The following is a 17641-nucleotide window of genomic DNA, read 5'->3' on the forward strand; positions in this document are numbered from 1 at the left end:
TGAGTGAGAGAGAGAGAGAGAGAGAGAGAGAGAGAGAGTAGAAAAGTGAATTGTATTTCTCCATGAATAGTATTCACTCAAAATACAATCTTCAAAATAAGAATGAAAAGTGTAGAAAAAGCATCAAGTACATGTCTTTAAGGTTTCCTCTTAACAGACAGCACCTTTATGAGTCAGCTCAAATATGTTGACAGTCTCCTATGAAGAAGTTTCATATGGGAGATTGCAAGATTACAACCACTCCCATGGAACAGAGTTTGAAACTTACAAAAGATTAAAAAAAGCTTACAGTCAATGATAGATACTATAGGCAGCTCATTCGATCTCTTATATATCTGACTATCACACGGTCAGATATTTGTTATGTAGTAAGCTCACTAGCACAGTTTATGGCAAATCAAAAACAGTCTCACTGGAATGCAACCAAAAGAGTTTGAGATACATTAGAGATACAAGACAATTTGAGAAACTAGTTTTCGAATCTTTTTCTTATCTAAGTTTTATCTTTTCTTTAGTGTCCAACTCCAAATAATGCTCCCAACATGCTCCCAACATTGATGATCATTGTCATTTCACTTCTAATGCTTCTTCCAACAATCTTCATATGCTTTTGTATCACTCACATTCTTTGTTCTTATGATATGGCCTAACCATACTGAATATATTGTATTACTTACATACTTTGCATGGATCTAGATGCTCATAATAGTACAATAAACTCCCATATGTTTAATTACTAGAGAGTCAGCCTTTTGATTTAAACCAAAAACATCTAATCCCCATTATAAAATAAGAGCCTATTCACACGTAGGGGTTGAATTAAAAATTTTCAGGGTATAGTTTTTGTTTTGTTCATACATAGTTTTGAAGTAGTATTTTATAGTTTGTTCATGACGTGCCTGGAAGAAAACATCTTAGGAGTCATTATTATTCTTAGTTTCTCCTTAGCCTATCCAATGACTAGTTTTAAACCCAAAGTCATGATTTAAAAACATCACAACCAACTAGTCCAAAAGTGTGTGAACATTTTGAATCACAATTAATTAGTTCACAATTGCAAACCTTTCTCTTTGCATGGACAGGTTGTAAGCAAAAAAAAAAAAAGTATTTAGAAAAGTCATTGCAATGTCAACCTTTACATTTAAACTACAAAAGTCTAATCTCCTTTACAAAATAACAAAAATGTATCTTAGAAAGTATGTGTCCCTAATCATTGGACTGGGGGTGTGGGAGGAGGACAGGGGATCTGGGGGCTGAGGGTGGGTGGGAGAGGAGATTTGAGAATCAACTTGTGCCCCTCTGCTTCAATTCTTCATTGACTCAATGGCCTCCCCTAGGACTCTTTTTTAGGTCCTCAGGATTCACGTCGAAGTCATGTAGAGGAGGAACAAGGTGTGATCTATGGAGGAGGGCTCAATCTATCTCACTATTAATAATCTTTCCGTATTGTGGATACAATGCCTCCAGTTGGTTCCTTCTAGTAATGCCTGATGATATTCCTTGTACAAGGTCTTCAACCACGCCATATTGCCAACACCATGTCTCAAACTTCTCTTCCACTTGTGTGTTGGTAGAGTCCTGTCCATCCATGTCTAAAAGAGAAGATTAAATGTAATTCATCTCTCTCTCTCTCTCCATTTGTGCCAATAACTCAAATAACCATATAGAGGCCCAATCTCAAGTTTGAGCCTCCATGTTTATGCAAGAGGAGAATAGGGTAAAAGATAGCGGGGTAAGAAGAGAGAAGGAGATTGAGGAGAGCAACCTAAACCTATTGCCACACGATGAGAGAGGGAAAGGAAGACGAAGCCTCTCAAAGAAAGCAAAAACTAGTGAAAGAAAAGGCTCGCATCTATGGAGTTCAACAACACAGTTTCTTGGATGGCACTGTGACATAAAGTTGGGGGTAATAAACTTCACGCACCTTTTCACTTCCTGCTGCTTTCGAATTGAGTGATAAAGATATTCATAATTGGGAAAGGGACATTAAAAAGAAGCTTTTATACCAAGAGACCACCCCATACTATCCTCCGTTAGATGAAAATGAAGATGGTAACATCCCAAGTGATGTCATACTCAAGCATAGGGAGAAGGAAAGGATCAGCGAAGGCCATAATCTTAGCAAGCCGGTCTGCGCCAAAGAGAAGAGCGTACGTTGTTGAAAGAAGACCTTGCGCCTCAACATGACATGAATCGATATATATCGAGGAGTTTGAAGGGGATGATTGGGTTGAATGGGTAGGTTCCGAGGAGACATTGCACCTCCTTCATAAGGAGTTTGAAGGGGATGATTGGGTTGAATGGGTAGGTTCCGAGGAGACATTGCACCTCCTTCATAGACGACTTCTTGTTTTGTAATGCCCTTGTAATTGCTTTATAATAAGCTGAGAATCTCCTCTTACTTCCAATTCTTTAACTTGACTTTGAAGAAAACCCTCCAAACTAAGAATCGAAGCATTATATTTAGTTGCATTGTTAGTTGTGATACTTGGAAGCTCTTGTCCTCTAGCCCATACTTCTTGACCTTTAGAATTCATCAAGACCATCCCCTTAGCTCCTTGTTGGTGTGAAGGACTAAAAGCCCCATCAAAATAAAAAACAGAAGCTGTTGGTGGTGTCTCCCTTTCATCATTAATGTCCTCGTTATATTTCTTTTCTTCTCTTAGATCCTGCCATCCTATGAGCAAATCTGCCATAGTGGACCTAGTGGTATTTTCAGTGACAAAAGAGGAAGAGAACTCTTGAAGCTCTGACAACCATTTTGCAAATCTCCCCCTAGGATTAGACTTGTGATCTAGATATGCTAATACAAATTGAGAGGTAAGGAAGAGAAATGGCCGAGGTAATAAATAGGAGCGAAACTTTCTGACTAAAAACACCAAAGAGAGGACTTGCTGCTCCATTTCTTCATACCTTGTTTCCACCTCTGTAAGCTGTTGGCTGGCATAATAGATGGGTTGCATTCTACCCGCCTCTCCTTTTTGTAGCAATACAGCACCAACTAAATGCAAAGATACACTTGGATTTACATAAAAGTCTTGAGACCAATCAGGGCGCTTCTATATTGGGCCCTCACTCATGGCCTCCTTAAGTTGCTGAGAAAAGACTCCTGTTGCTCCACACCTCATGGGAAAGAAACTCATTTTCTTGTCAACAAATTCATGGGATGCACTATCTCTGTGAAATCATCACAAAAGCATTGATAATACTTGCTTTTTCCTAGAATTCTGCGAACACCAATGACACTCTCAGGGGCAATGCCATGATTGCTTGAACCTTGTCAGGATCCATTTGTAGGCCTTCTTCAGACTAACCCAATAAGACTACTTTTGTTTGAGCCAAATGACACTTGCTAGGATTTAGACACCCTTTTGCTTCATCAATCCTAGCTAAGGCCATCTTTAACTTCTCCATGTAATCTATGCGTCGAGAATAAATGCAAAAATCATCCACAAACACCCTTATGAACTTTCCCAAGTAAGGCTTGAGCACTTGAATCATGAACCTTTGAAATGTAGCTGGTGCATTGGTCAACCCAAAAGGCATCACTCTGTAAGCAAAAACTCCCCAAGGTGTGACAAATGATGTTTTCTTTTGATCTTCCTCCCGAATACGAATTTGAAAGTACCCAGAATACCCATCACATACATAATACATCTCATGCCCTGCTACTTGGTCTAGTATTTCATCTTGGAATGGCAAAGGAAAACGATCCCTCTTAGTGCAAATCCGCCACTTATTTCCTTTCTTTTGTGTGATAAATACAGGAGATATCCATTCTAAATCATCAACAAGAAAGATGAATCCCGCCTCAAGTAGTTGTGTTACCTCTTTCTTTAGTGCCTCAGCTTAGATCACCCCCAATCGCCTTAAGCATTGCACAACTAGCTTGCTTTCTGGCTTCAACTCAATCTTGTGCTCCACAAGAGAGACTGGTCAAACCTGTGAATAGCTTGTTACAAAGAGACATGGAAAATCATCTAACATATCCAAGTATTGGAGCTTTTCACTACCTGGATAGAGAATCACCAATAAGCTCTTCATTGTGTTGGCGTCGTTTAGTGTGCTCCACATCCTCCACATGAAGTATCTCTACAGGATCTTCTTGTACCACCACCTTGTTCCTTCCTGACTCATCCCGATCAGCACCAAGACAAAGACCAAAGGCCACTCCTTTCACCTCACCTTCTGAGCTGGACTCCTCGGAGCTACACCCTGTCTCTTCTTCTTCATCGGTTAAGTTAGATCTTGAACTCTCTGATGTTGAAGACTCCTCCTTGACAACTTCCTTTTTGCGACTTCTGATGTTGTAGCGCACCTTATCATTTCCCTATAAAATCAATTCTCCAGTATCCCACTTTTGAACAGCCTTCACCTTGCAGAGCCAAGGCCTTCCCAAAATCAATGGATAGGCATGTGCATCTAGCTTGGTAGGGATCACCTGAACAGTAGTCGGCAATTCCACATACATCCACTTCTAGATTCTTCACAACTTCCAAGGTCTTTACCCTAGTGTTGTCAGCCAATTTGATGCGATAACGAGAGGTAGTACTAGAGTATTTTAAATCAGCATCTATCATGGTCTTCTCACTCATGACATTAATCAATGCACTTTTCTTCTTTTTCTTCTTTGATACTCTTGTGCTTGCTAGCTTTCCCCATTCCTTTTGTAGTTTTGGAGACAAAGTAAGTAATTGACCAAACGTGTGTTGAGATATCGAGCTCCACTCGTGATATGCCAGGGTGACCGTTGTGCAGTATGGATTGGACATGCTGTCCAAATATGGGATGACAGGCTATAAGCCTATTTCAGTTCCTTTGGAGCAGAATGTGAAGCTGAGCGTAGATGCAGGTGAGCTTGTGGAAGACCCTACTATGTATAGACACATAGTAGGAAGTTTGATTTATATGACTATTACCAGGCTAGATTTGAGCTATGCTATTGGTTTGGTGAGTCAGTTTATGCAGGCTCCAAGAAAACTGCATTTGGATGCGGCTAGACAGATACTTAGGTATGTGAAGTCCACATTGCAGTTTGGACTATTTTATGAGACTGGGGTTCAGATACAGTTGCATGGATACACTAATGCTAATTGGGCTGGTAGTATTTCTGATAGACGATCTGCCAGTGGATATGTGTTCTCTTTTGGGAGTGCTACAGTCACTTGGAGTAGCAAGAAACAGCCTACAATTGCCTTGTCGAGCCTAGAGGCTGAGTACAGGGGTGCAGTAATGGCTGCATGTGAGGTAGCTTGGTTGCATAAGCTACTTTACGATATGCATCAGTCTACAGATGGGCCAATTATCATTTATTGTGACAACATGAGCAATATACACTTGGCAAATAACCCAATCTATCATGCTAGAACAAAGCACATTAAGGTGCATTATCACTATGTGCGGGAGAAGGTTCTAGTAGGTTTTATTGATCTAGTTTATGTCAGCACAGAGGATCTGGTAGCTGACATATTCATGAAGGCATTGGGTGCAGAGAAGCTGTGCAAGTTTAGAGACCTGCTTGGTGTGCTGGAATTGGGATTGAGCTCGAGGGGGAGTGTTGAGATATCGAGCTTCACTCGTGATATGCCACCAATGCGCATTTATGTCACCGATTTGTTAGCTGCAGATGCGGTTGGTACACTGCCCATGAAGAATAGTTGGATGACAGCTATCTTTATGTACTCTAGTTAGTGGCTCAGTTAGTATGCCACCTTAGTTAGCTGAGTTTGGATTGAGACCCACATATAGGGTTCACCTATTCTTTTGTACTTAGAGTTCTTTTGGCTTTCACAACTAAGAAGAGGAAAACTATTTTTAGCCTCCACCTTTGTGTGTATTCCCCCATTGTGTATGTGATTGTGTATGTGAGAAAGCCGCAAGTGAGACTCCTTCCTTCTCTCCCAATCTCTTCACAAGGTGATATGAGCTTCCTTTTCTTTAAGGTCGGACAACAAGTCATGGCTTCCAATGTCTTGTCCTAAAGGAGAGTCTGACTGTCTAATTCTCCTTCTAGATGCCTTCTTTTTTTTACTATGGTGTTCCTCTTCCAGATGTTTCTCTTCTACTTCTTCCTTGCTTTCTTCTTCTTGTTTTGCTTTACCACGCCCCCGTTTAGCCATCATTACCTCTCTTTCCTCATCCCCTGAAGAAGCTTCTAATAAGGATACGTGTTTTTCTTCTTTCTTTCTCAATCTAGGACACTCGGGGTGATAGTGACCTTTTTCATTACATTCATAGCAAGTGACCCCACTCTTATCTCGAGGCCTATCTTCACTCTTTAGTGCTCTAAGTTGTCATGCATTAACCAAATGCAATTTCAAATCAGCAAACTCTGCCATCAATTGGGAGATATTATGATCGAACTCAAAGGACTTTGGTACCTAAAGAGTGCCCATTACCTCCGCCTTAGAAGTTGAAGCTGTTGAAGACACAAAATAGGATTCGATCTTTAGAGAATCTTCTTTCTTGGTCGCAATGAGAAGTGCCTCCATGTATGTTGTTAGATCTTTACTCATTACTTTCAAGCGAAGGCCAGGCTCCAAAGCCATAACAAATTTGCTCATCTTTAAGTGCTCCATCCCTACAAGACTTTGAGGGGCCGATGATGCAGATGCCACCGTTCGCAAAGCTACCCTTTTGTACTTTGTCCATAAAGTTTCATATCGGATTGCCAATGCAGAGACCATCTCACCCTCTCCTTGATAGAACCGGTCCAACTGCAACATCAAAGCATTTGGTGACTCCACTGCCCCAAATCTATGTTTCATTGTAGCCACCACTTGGTCCCAGTCCTCCTTGGTAGAGTCTGGAAAGGCCTCATGCCAACTCAAGGCTACACCTTCAAGAAAATCAGGCAAAATGTCTGCCCGATCCTTCATGGACCATCCAGAAAGCCGGCATCCTCGAATAAAATCCTGAAGATAAGACTCCGGGTCTTCCCCTTGGCTCCCTCAAAACATTGGAATCTTCACCATGATGAAACACAAAAAGGAAACACCAAGATCCAAATAATATCCCAAACAAGATCCCACAGAGGCTTAGTATACCAAGACCAACTTATTATGCATAACCACTTGTTGAAAACCCTCCACAATGTGATCCCTAATAAAATCTTCAAAAATAAGTCACCAACCAGCACCATGAAAACATTGTGTATACATGCATTCAAGAATCACCCTTCTCACAATTGGAAGTGCACACAACAGCTTCAAGATATTGTACTCTTCATCATTTGCATAGCAAAAGAAGTTGAAAGCATTGAGAATCACCACTCCATTGTTATAGTCAAAAACTACCCAAAGACTCAACTCTTCTTCACACCAAGCTGCCAGTGCATGAAACAATCCCCAATCTATCATTGTGCCTGCTGCCGACATTGTCGATTCACCAACATATTCAAGAGTGCAAACATAAAGGATATGATCATAATGACCGTGCGAATAGCTTGAGCATCACCTTCACAATCTTTAAGTTCTCTTAAATGGGCTGCCATCTCTTCTAATGGAGTTCTTCCAGGCATCTTCTTTATCACATCAGAAAACACATGCCTATACTAGGCATAACATGCAATCAAGTACACCCGAGACCATTTAGTAAGGTGGAATAAATCCAATACCAAACATACCCGGCGTCTCCACCAAAAGATGTGACATGAAGTTGGGGGTAATAAACTTCACGCACCTCTTCACTTCCTGTCGCTTTCGAACTGAGTGATAGAGATATTCATCACTAGGAAAGGGACATTAAAAAGAAGATTTTATACCAAGATACCACCCCATACTATCCTCCCTTAGATGAGAATGAAGATGGTAACATCCCAAGTGATCTTGTACTCAAGCATAGGGAGAAGGAAAGGATCAGCGGAGGCCATAATCTCAGCAAGCCGATTTGTGCCAAAGAGAAGAGCGATACATTGTTGAAAGAAGACCTTGTGGCTCAACATGACATGAATTGATATATATCAAGGAGTTTGAAGGGGATAATTGGGTCAGATGGGTAGGTTCCGAGGAAACATTGCACCTCCTTCATAGACACCTTTACACTTAGCTCAAAATACTCTCCAAACTATCATAAGACACAGAGACCAACCACCAAAATAAATGGGATTGCCAGTCCAATTGCCCAAAAGTACACCAGTTATGGAATGTGGAAACTCTTGAAGATTTATTGATGATGGTATAGGGAACCTTAGGACAACTCTTGTGTGGATGATGATAACCTATTTTGGGACACCCAATCCGAGCTCCATAGCATTCTCCTGAGGCATTCATGGAGCTCAAAGAACCCAAGCACTCTGGTTAAAAGGGGCAATCAATGGCAGACATGTCCATATCTTGGTTGACAGTGGGAGCACCCACAACTTCATAAATTCCAAGTCTGCTGTCCAAGCAGCTAGATTACATCCTACGGAGATTGATCATGGCTTGCAAGTACAAGTGGCCTATGGGGAGCACTTTATTAGTAGATGCCATTGTCAAGCTACTTAAACTTTCTCAGCATTTGCTTTGGATATGGACATTGTTCTAGGTTGTCAATGAGTGAGAGCTCTTGGAGAGATTACTAGGTATTTTAATCACATGTTTATGAGATTCTTTCACAAAAGTAAGGAGATACTTTTGAAGGGCTATGAAGCATCTAAGTTGTTGTCTCTAGATACCACCCTACCCACCCAACAACCCACCTACCCTCCCCTCCCTTGGACAACATTGCTCGAGTACTTGTCTAATGCCTCTAACACCACCACTGCATAGCACGAGCCCTCCCATCCATCTCCTCTAACGCTCTGGTTCTTGATGAATCCTTTAACACGTTGCTCAAAGCATCCAATTTTGTACGAGAAGTTGACACATCAACGCCACCATGCATAGCAGAGATGGAGCCCATGCCACTTGTAGATGACGATGCTTTGCCATCCCCGATAGTTTTCCCTGAAGATGTCCACTGGTGCCCAGACTTATAGTCCTTTCAGGAGCTGCCAAATAGCATGTTAATGCACCATTGGAAGCACTAGCTTGAGGGCTCCCACCTCCATCTCTACAAAATTCTTGAGGTGCGCCCGCTCACATAGTTCATCACACAATCCTTCGATGACTCGCATTGCGGCATCCAAAGCACACGAGAGGAGGATATAGCCTTGCCCCTAACGCTCCAGTCCCCACAACTGATGCAATTGCCAGTCTGTAGCCCCAATGGTGACTCCCCTTCTTGAAGCTGGAGAAATTTTAGTGCTACTACCATAGTTCCCCCATCGATCATCGATTCCACCCACTCTATATGCCAATGGAACGACGATGGACCGCCTTCAGAGAACTCCAATAGAAGGACCCAAATGTGTTGTACAACTTTTCAAAGGACAATTTCCCCAAAGATATGACTCAAGAGGGATTTTGCTTTTGCCTCCAATCATTCAACAATGCGTATGGCTCAATTTCAGATCTTGTCGTCATTGCAGTGGTACATTTCAACCGCCCCCTCCTCTTACTACTCTGCAATCTCCCCGCCCACAGTCGCCCCATCGACGACCACCTCCACAATTTGAACAACCAAATTGTCTTCAATCCCAACATCGGTCTGATGCAATTCCAAGACCTTCGCCTCTATCTTTGTGTCCACAATCTCCATGGACATCACATCCACACGTACGAGGATATGTACCCCACCCATTTTTGGAAGTATCACTCGTACCTCACTCGCCTCAGTTCACAACAACTAGACCACTATGCCGTCCTACAGACCCCATCCTCACAACCAACCTTCTTTAGTGCAGTTGACCCAAGGGACGGATCAGCAACAGGAAAAGGGGCATGTTAACATCCACAAAGTACAGTTGCCACATGCAGGGTAATCAGTGATTAGAGGTGATCAGGCCGTAGGATCTACTTCAACGGACAAGCTCAGGGAGTTTGATCCCCAAATACCCTAAGGCCAATGATTGCAACAAGCAATGTGCACATGGAAGGAGTATAGCTCAAACTCAGGGAGTTTGATACCCAAATACCCAAAGTCCACCCAAAGTCTAAGGATTCCAAGCACAGGTTGTATGTTCCAGCTAATGCCAAGACCAATGATTGTAGGCAACATGCGCTGTTGCATAATAAGAAGTGGAAATGCAACTTTTATCATGAGGAGTACTCAAGCTCCGGCACAAGAATGCAAAAGCACTGCTCGAGTAATGCACACAAACAAATTGGAAAATTTAAGGGGCCAGGAATTGAGAGAGTTATAGCCACTCTGGGTGGAAAAATGCCTAAAAGTACAGACAACTTGTTGAGATAGAAGAAGAAGAGATGATAGACACACCAAATAAACTCCCAAAGACTGATTCATATTGATCACAAGTTACACATATATAGCTGAGACCTAGTTCAAGTTAGGGCAAGCTATATATAGCTCTAACACCCCCACTCAAACAAAGGGCTCTAGCTATGGATGAAGAAGCCCTTGGGGAGCACAAGGGAAAAGCCGGAGCTCCTATATCCAAGTATACAAAGTTGATCATAGAGTTAAAGTGATGCATTTGTTCAATTATTTACAAGTACATGTAATGCTGATCATAGATTGATTGCTAGCAATGCAGATGTGCATCTATATACAAATGTTTAAAGTCAACCATAGGTTTGTTAATCTTATAAGAGAGAGGCTGCAAGAACTTCAAGTTCTGAGCATGTGCATCACTAAGTCCTTTAGTGATAATGTCTGCAAGCATCTGAAAAGTGGGACAATGTTCAATCATTATCATCCCTTTCTTCACTTCATGTTTGACATAATGATAATGAACAACAATATGCTTGGATTTATTAAGTTGAACATAGTCTTTAGCTAGACTAATGGCACTTTGATTATCACATTTGAGAGGAGTATTGGATGAGGGAGGATGTCCAATGTCCATAAGCAATTGGTGCAGCCAAACCAATTTTTGAGCTGCTAGAGAGGTTGCTACACATACTCAAATTCTGTGGTATCATAGAGTTAAAGTGATGCATTTGTTCAATTATTTACAAGTACATGTAATGCTGATCATAGATTGATTGCTAGCAATGCAGATGTGCATCTATATACAAATGTTTAAAGTCAACCATAGGTTTGTTAATCTTATAAGAGAGAGGCTGCAAGAACTTCAAGTTCTGAGCATGTGCCTCACTAAGTCCTTTAGTGATAATGTCTGCAAGCATTTGAAAAGTGGGACAATGTTCAATCATTATCATCCCTTTCTTCACTTCATGTTTGACATAATGATAATGAACAACAATATGCTTGGATTTATTATGTTGAACATAGTCTTTAGCCAGACTAATGGCACTTTGATTATCACATTTGAGAGGAGTATTGGATGAGGGAGGATGTCCAATGTCCATAAGCAATTGGTGCAGCCAAACCAATTTTTGAGCTGCTAGAGAGGTCGCTACATACTCAAATTCTGTGGTAGAAATGTCAACACAACGCTTCTTCTTACTTGCCCAAGAGACCAAGCAACCATTGATAAAGACACAATTACCACTTGTAGGCTGCATAGAGAAGTGAGAGCTTGCCCAGTATGCATCTGTATATCACAAAAGATTAAGAGACATCACGAAAGATGATTCTAAATGACATTGATAAACTAATCCAAAGTCAAAAATGCCTTTCAAATACTTTAGAGCACGTTTTGCTATAGACCAATGTTGCATTGAAAGAGCAGCCAGATATTGACCTAGAAAATTGGCTGTAAAAAGAATATCTGGTCGAGTGTTCAACTCGACAAACTGTAGGCAACCAACAAGATTGGCATAGGGTTGATGTGAAGCCACAACATCATGAGTCGATCGAGTATTTTTGGTAGAGCTCAAAAGACAAGGAGTGTTCGCAGAGTGAGCATTCATCAAGCCAAACTTTTGAACTGCATCTTGAATGAATTTTGTTTGCTGAAGTAGCAGAATTCACTTCACAAGGAACTTTTTACTAATCTCTATATAGTTAACTCTTACAAAACTAGAAAATTAATGGATTTTTACTAGATACAATTACTCATTTTATCTTCTTTATATAGAGAATTGCAGTCCTCCTTATATAGAGAATGAAGCCCAATTTTCCTTTCTTATATAGGGAATTTGATAACATATATAGTCCCGTTTAGGAAATTTGAGTTTCTATATGGAGAATAAAGTGGATTCTAGTATCCCTCTCCTAGTCCATTCAGGATGACTTGAACCATTTCTATGGGATTCATAGTCTCTTCTACTGCTGCGAGTTGATTGTTGTAGTCTTTGATCCGGAGTACATAAGCGTGACTGGTTTTGTTGCTATTGCAGAAACTTTGGTTGATTTTGTTTCTCAGTGTGAGAATCCTAGAAGTGTTCTTGGACTCATAGAGAGCTACCGACAGATCTCATGCTTCTTTCGATGTCTTGACAGTGTGGAACTGTCCTAGCATGACATCTTGCACATTTTGCTTGATCAGATGATATGCATAGTTATCTTTCTTATCCCATTCTTCCTAAGCTCGGGCAATGGCAGATTAACAAATGTCTTATAACCTCGAACTCCCATGCATAGCAAATAAGCTATTTCTACTCATATTAGAAGACTCTTTGGTAGATAGCCAATTGTATGATATTAGAACATGCAAAGTTAATAGAGGTAGAGAGACCCTAAACCCTAAATCCTAAACCCTAACCCCTAATCCCTAGACCCTAAATCCTAATCTTGGCCCTCAAAACCATAAACCCTAAACCCTTAACCCGTAATCCCTAAACCTAAACCCTAAATCCTAAACCCCTACACCCTAAACCCTAAATCTTAAAGTCTAAACCCTAAACCCTAAACCCAAATCCTTAATCCCTAAGCGCTTTTCCCTAAATCCTAAACCCTTAACCCATAAACCTTAAACCCTATCCCTAAACCCTAAACCCCTAAATCCTAAACCCTAAACCCTAACCCCTAATCCTCAATCCTTAAACCCTAAATCCTAAACCATAATCCCTAGATCCTAAACCCTAACCCATAAACCCTAAACTCTAAACCCTTAAATCTTATACCTTAAGCCCTAAACCCTAACCCTAAACCATAAACCATAAACCCTAATCCCTAAACCTTACACCCTAATCTTGGCACTCTAAACCCTAAACCCTAGCCATTAAACCCTAAACCCTAACCCCCAAACCCTAACTCCTAAACCTTAATCCATAAACCCTAACCCGTAATCCCTAAACCCTAAACCATGACCCCTAATCCCTAAACCTTAATATTGGCTCTCTAAACCCTAAACCCTAAACCCTAACCACTAAATCCTAAACCGTAACCCTCACCCTAACTCCTAAATCCTAATCTATAAACCCTAACCCTTACTCCCTAAACCTTAAACCCTAATCTTGGCCCTCTAAGCCCTAAACCCTAACCCCTAAACCCTAACCCATAAAACCTAATCCTCAGCTTCTAAACCCTATACCCAAAACCCTAACCCCTAATCCGTAAACCGTAAACCCTAAACCCTAACTCCCAAAGCCCTAAACCCAAACTTGCAACCCCCAAACCCTAAACCCTAAACCCTAAATCCTAACATCAAATGATTTACATAATAGTTTTCATTGATTTGAGTAATAGTTTTCATTAGGATTGATAACTGGGAGTGGGAATGGGAATGGGAGAGGGAGAGGGAACAAAGTGATGTGGGATCTTGTGTGGGATTGAGAGAGGGGGAGGTGGGACAGTGGGAATGGGAGTGGGAGGTGGGAGGTGGGAGTGGGAGAAAGTGAGGGTGGGAGTGTGGAAGTGGGAGTTGGAGTAGGACAGAGGGAGGTGTGCGTGGGAGGGTGGGAGTGGGAGAGGGGGAGAGGGAGGTGGGAGCATGGGAGTGGGAGTGGGAGTGGGAGTGGGAGGGGGAGGGGGAGGTGGGAGAGGGAACGGTAGGAGAGACAAATGGAAGAGGAGGTAGTTGGATGGAGGGGCCAATGGGAGAGGAGATAATGTGATGGAAGGGCCAATGGGAGAGGAGATAATAAGATGAAGGGACCAATGATAGAGAAGCACTTAAAACCTAGTTTGTCTTATATATACCCTCCTCCTCTCATTCTTTCTCCCATTTCAACAAGGAAGAGAAAGAGGAGAAGCAAGAGGAGGAGCAAGAGCAAAAGCAAGGATAACCATACTTTTCAATTTCGACTTTCTTCTTGGCTTTTTTTTAAAATTTCCATCTTTGAATTTTTTTCCTAGAGAGAGAACCTAGAGAGAGAGAAAGCTAGAGAGATAAAGAAAGAGGGAGGGAGGGAGGGGAGGCAGAGAGAGAGAGAGAGAGAGATAGAGAGGAGAGGGCAGAAGGGACAGGAGAGGGAGAAAGTGCACCGCCGCACCAGCGTGCCAGAGAAAGAAAGAGAGACAGAGGCAGGGAAGGAGAGGAGAGGAGAGCGAGAGAGCGAGAGAGAGAGAGAGAGAGAGAGAGAGAGAGAGAGAGAGAGCGGCAGAATAAGACAGTGGCAATGCGAGAGAGAGAAAGACAAGCAAGAGAGAGAGAGAAAGAGAGGCGAGAGAGAGAGACGTTGCCATTGCAATGCGCACGCATGTTTTATATATATATATATATATATATATATATAGAGAGAGAGAGAGAGAGAGAGAGAGAGAGAGGAGAGGAGAGGGAGAGAGAGAGGGTAAGAGAGGGACACACACACACACACATGCGCGTGTGCATGTGCACATGCACACACAGACACACACACAGGGGGGGAGGAGAGGAGAGGGGGAGGGAGAGAGCGAGAGCGAGAGTGCACGCACGAGAGAGAGAGAGAGAGAGAGAAAGAGAGAGAGAGAGAGAGAGAGAGAGAGAGAGAGAGAGAGAGAGAGAGAGAGAGAGAGAGAGATGCATTTCAAACCTATCGGAAGATGCATTTTAGATAGATAGGGTTGAGGTAAAACCCTAAAATACAAGCAATAATCTGTGAAATATCTTGATTTAGGCAACAGGTTGTGTGCAAACCCTAAAATACAAGCAATAAGTTGTAAAATATTTGGATTTAAGCTGCAACACAACCTGTTTCTTAAGCAATAGATTGAGAAAATTTTTAATTTTCTCAGCGAAGAGGTTGAGGTGCACACAACTGGTTGCTTCAGCCATAAAAATTTAGTGATTTGAGAAATAGATTGGGTGCATCCCCAAACTGTTGGTTGAGCAATAGGTTGGGGTGCACCCAACCTATTGCATGAGCAAGAGATTGGGGGTAAACCCCAACCTATTGAGTGAGCAACAAATTGGGGGTGCACCCAACCTATTGCTCAAATCACTAAAAAATATGATTTGAGCAATAGGTTAGATGTTCCCCAATTGGGGGTTTGATTATTATTATTTTAAATAAAAGCAATATTTTTATTTTTATTTTTATTTAAAAAAGAAATACTCTATGTATATGAATAATTTTTTTAAAATATAATATTATTAATTATATTAATATATTGTTATACTATATTATAATATTAATTTTTTAAATATTATTAATGATGTTATGCATTTTTTAAAAATATAACATTATTTTAGATTTATAAAATCATATATAATATTATTTATAATATTGTATTATTATTATTATTTAGTAGTAATATTTATTATATTATATAATAGTGTTTTAATTATAATAATATAATTTTAATAACTTAATTTGACTATAATTCAAGAAAAAGCCCAAACTAAAACAAGTTGTTGCGTATTAGAAGAGTGTAGAAAATTCAAAATAAAAGCAAAAGGCACAACATGTTGTAATAGGTTAGAAGAGAGTTTAAAATTTAAAATAAAAGGAAAAAGCGCAATAGGTTGGAAGTTGCTGCATACTCAATAGGTTGGGAGACACTCACATGTTGTAGCATTTGGAAAATTTTGTGAATTCAAGTAGGAGGTTGAAATGAAGAGAGCACAATAGAGCATTGAGTAATGAGGAAAACTAATGAAGATTATGATACTTATGCATATCCTCCAAAAATCCCTAAACTTGCCCTAACCCTAATTATCTCATATTTGTTCTATATAATACTCCTCCTTCCTTATTCCCTTCACTTTTCAATTCTTCTTCACTTTTGAAATCTCTACGGACAACCTCCTCCCTCCCTTTCTCCTCTTCCCTCTCCCCCTCCCTTCCTCCTCCTCTGCCTCTCCTGCTCCTCCTCTCCCGCCTCTCCTTCTCTGTCCTCCCCTTCTCCTCCTCTCCTTTGGCCTCCACTCCTCCTCCCTTTTTGCCATTGCCCACTTGACTCCCCTCCCCCTCCTCCTTCGGGCCACTGCCGTCGACTCCACTTCCCTCCTCCTCTATTGGGCCCTTGTTGGGCCGCTGCCGCTGCTGTTGCTAACTCCTCCCCCTGTCCTCCTTTCTCCTTTCATCCCGCCTCCTCCTCCCCCTCCTTCTCCTCCTCCTTCTCCTCCTCCTCCTCCTCCCCTCTTTCTCCTCCCTCGTCATGGCGACGGTGAGGCGACAACTAGCGAGTCGATCAGGGCTATGCGAGGGTAGCAAGGTGGTGGTAGGATAGCATGGCAGTAGGGTGGCGTGGCATAGGGCAGTGACAAGGGGCAACCCCCCTCACAACATGTTGCGCATGCAGCAGGTTGGGAAGGGGGGGAAGTTACTTAATTAAACCCTCCCCTTCCCAACCTATTGCGTGCAGAGGATTACCAAAAGGCGAGCGACAAAAAGCGAGCGAGCCAAAAAAAACGAGCAATAAAAAACAATAAAAGATTTATAAATCCCCCATTTCAGTAGCAAAAAATAATAACTTATACAAAAGTCCATATGTTTCCTCAATGCTAGAAGGTTAAATATGCATATAACTTTCTGAGCCACTAACACTAATTTCACATCATCCATGAGATAGTTTGTATGTTCAATTTCCAATTCATTGTTTGTATTGAAGACAAACCCTACAGTAACTGCAATCAAGTTCTCTCTTTCCACTAGAGTAATTGAGATCATCAATGCAACCTTCCACACAGGTGGGGTGTTTCCAAGGACTCCTTGCATGGATTAGTCTAGATTCCATGCATATGTAAATGCTTAGCTTTTTTAACTCTGTTCACTCTTGGAACGAAACCCATGCTTCTTTGTTACTAGAAAAATATCATTCCCTAATGATTTATTCTTAGCTCCCACTAATCTAACCAATAAAACAAATTAACCACAATTCATATTTTGGTGCATTAAATTTTACTAGATTGTGCACAAAGACATGATAATCATCTAAAGTACGCCTTGCCATTTGATTTGATATGTAACATGACCCTGTTTGGACTTGTAAATCAAAAGATATAAGGATGTGAAAATGCCCTCTTTTGGGCCAAAACAGGCAGTGCGTTAACGCGCTCCCTGTTTTGGCCCATAAGAGGGCATTTTCACATCCCTGTATTTTTGCAAGATGTCAACATATGATTTTTTTGGCCCAAAAGATGAGTTTTTAACATCCCTACATCTTTTTATTGTCAAATATAAATGGCATAATGTTACATATCAAATCAAATGACAAGGCATGATTTAGATCAATATCATGCCTTTTTGCACCATCTAAAAAAATTGTGTGCATCAGAATATGAATTTTGTGAGATTCTGTCCAATTTTTTGCATCAAGTTTAAAGCAAGGTTTCCCATAATGGGGAGCGAGAAGACACTGTCTATTTTGGCAAAAAAAAACCAAAATT

This window comes from Dipteris shenzhenensis, chromosome 5 (genome assembly GCF_047967505.1).
Source record: "Dipteris shenzhenensis isolate YYH24624 ecotype China chromosome 5, Dip_SZ_1.0, whole genome shotgun sequence".
NCBI lineage: Eukaryota > Viridiplantae > Streptophyta > Polypodiopsida > Gleicheniales > Dipteridaceae > Dipteris > Dipteris shenzhenensis.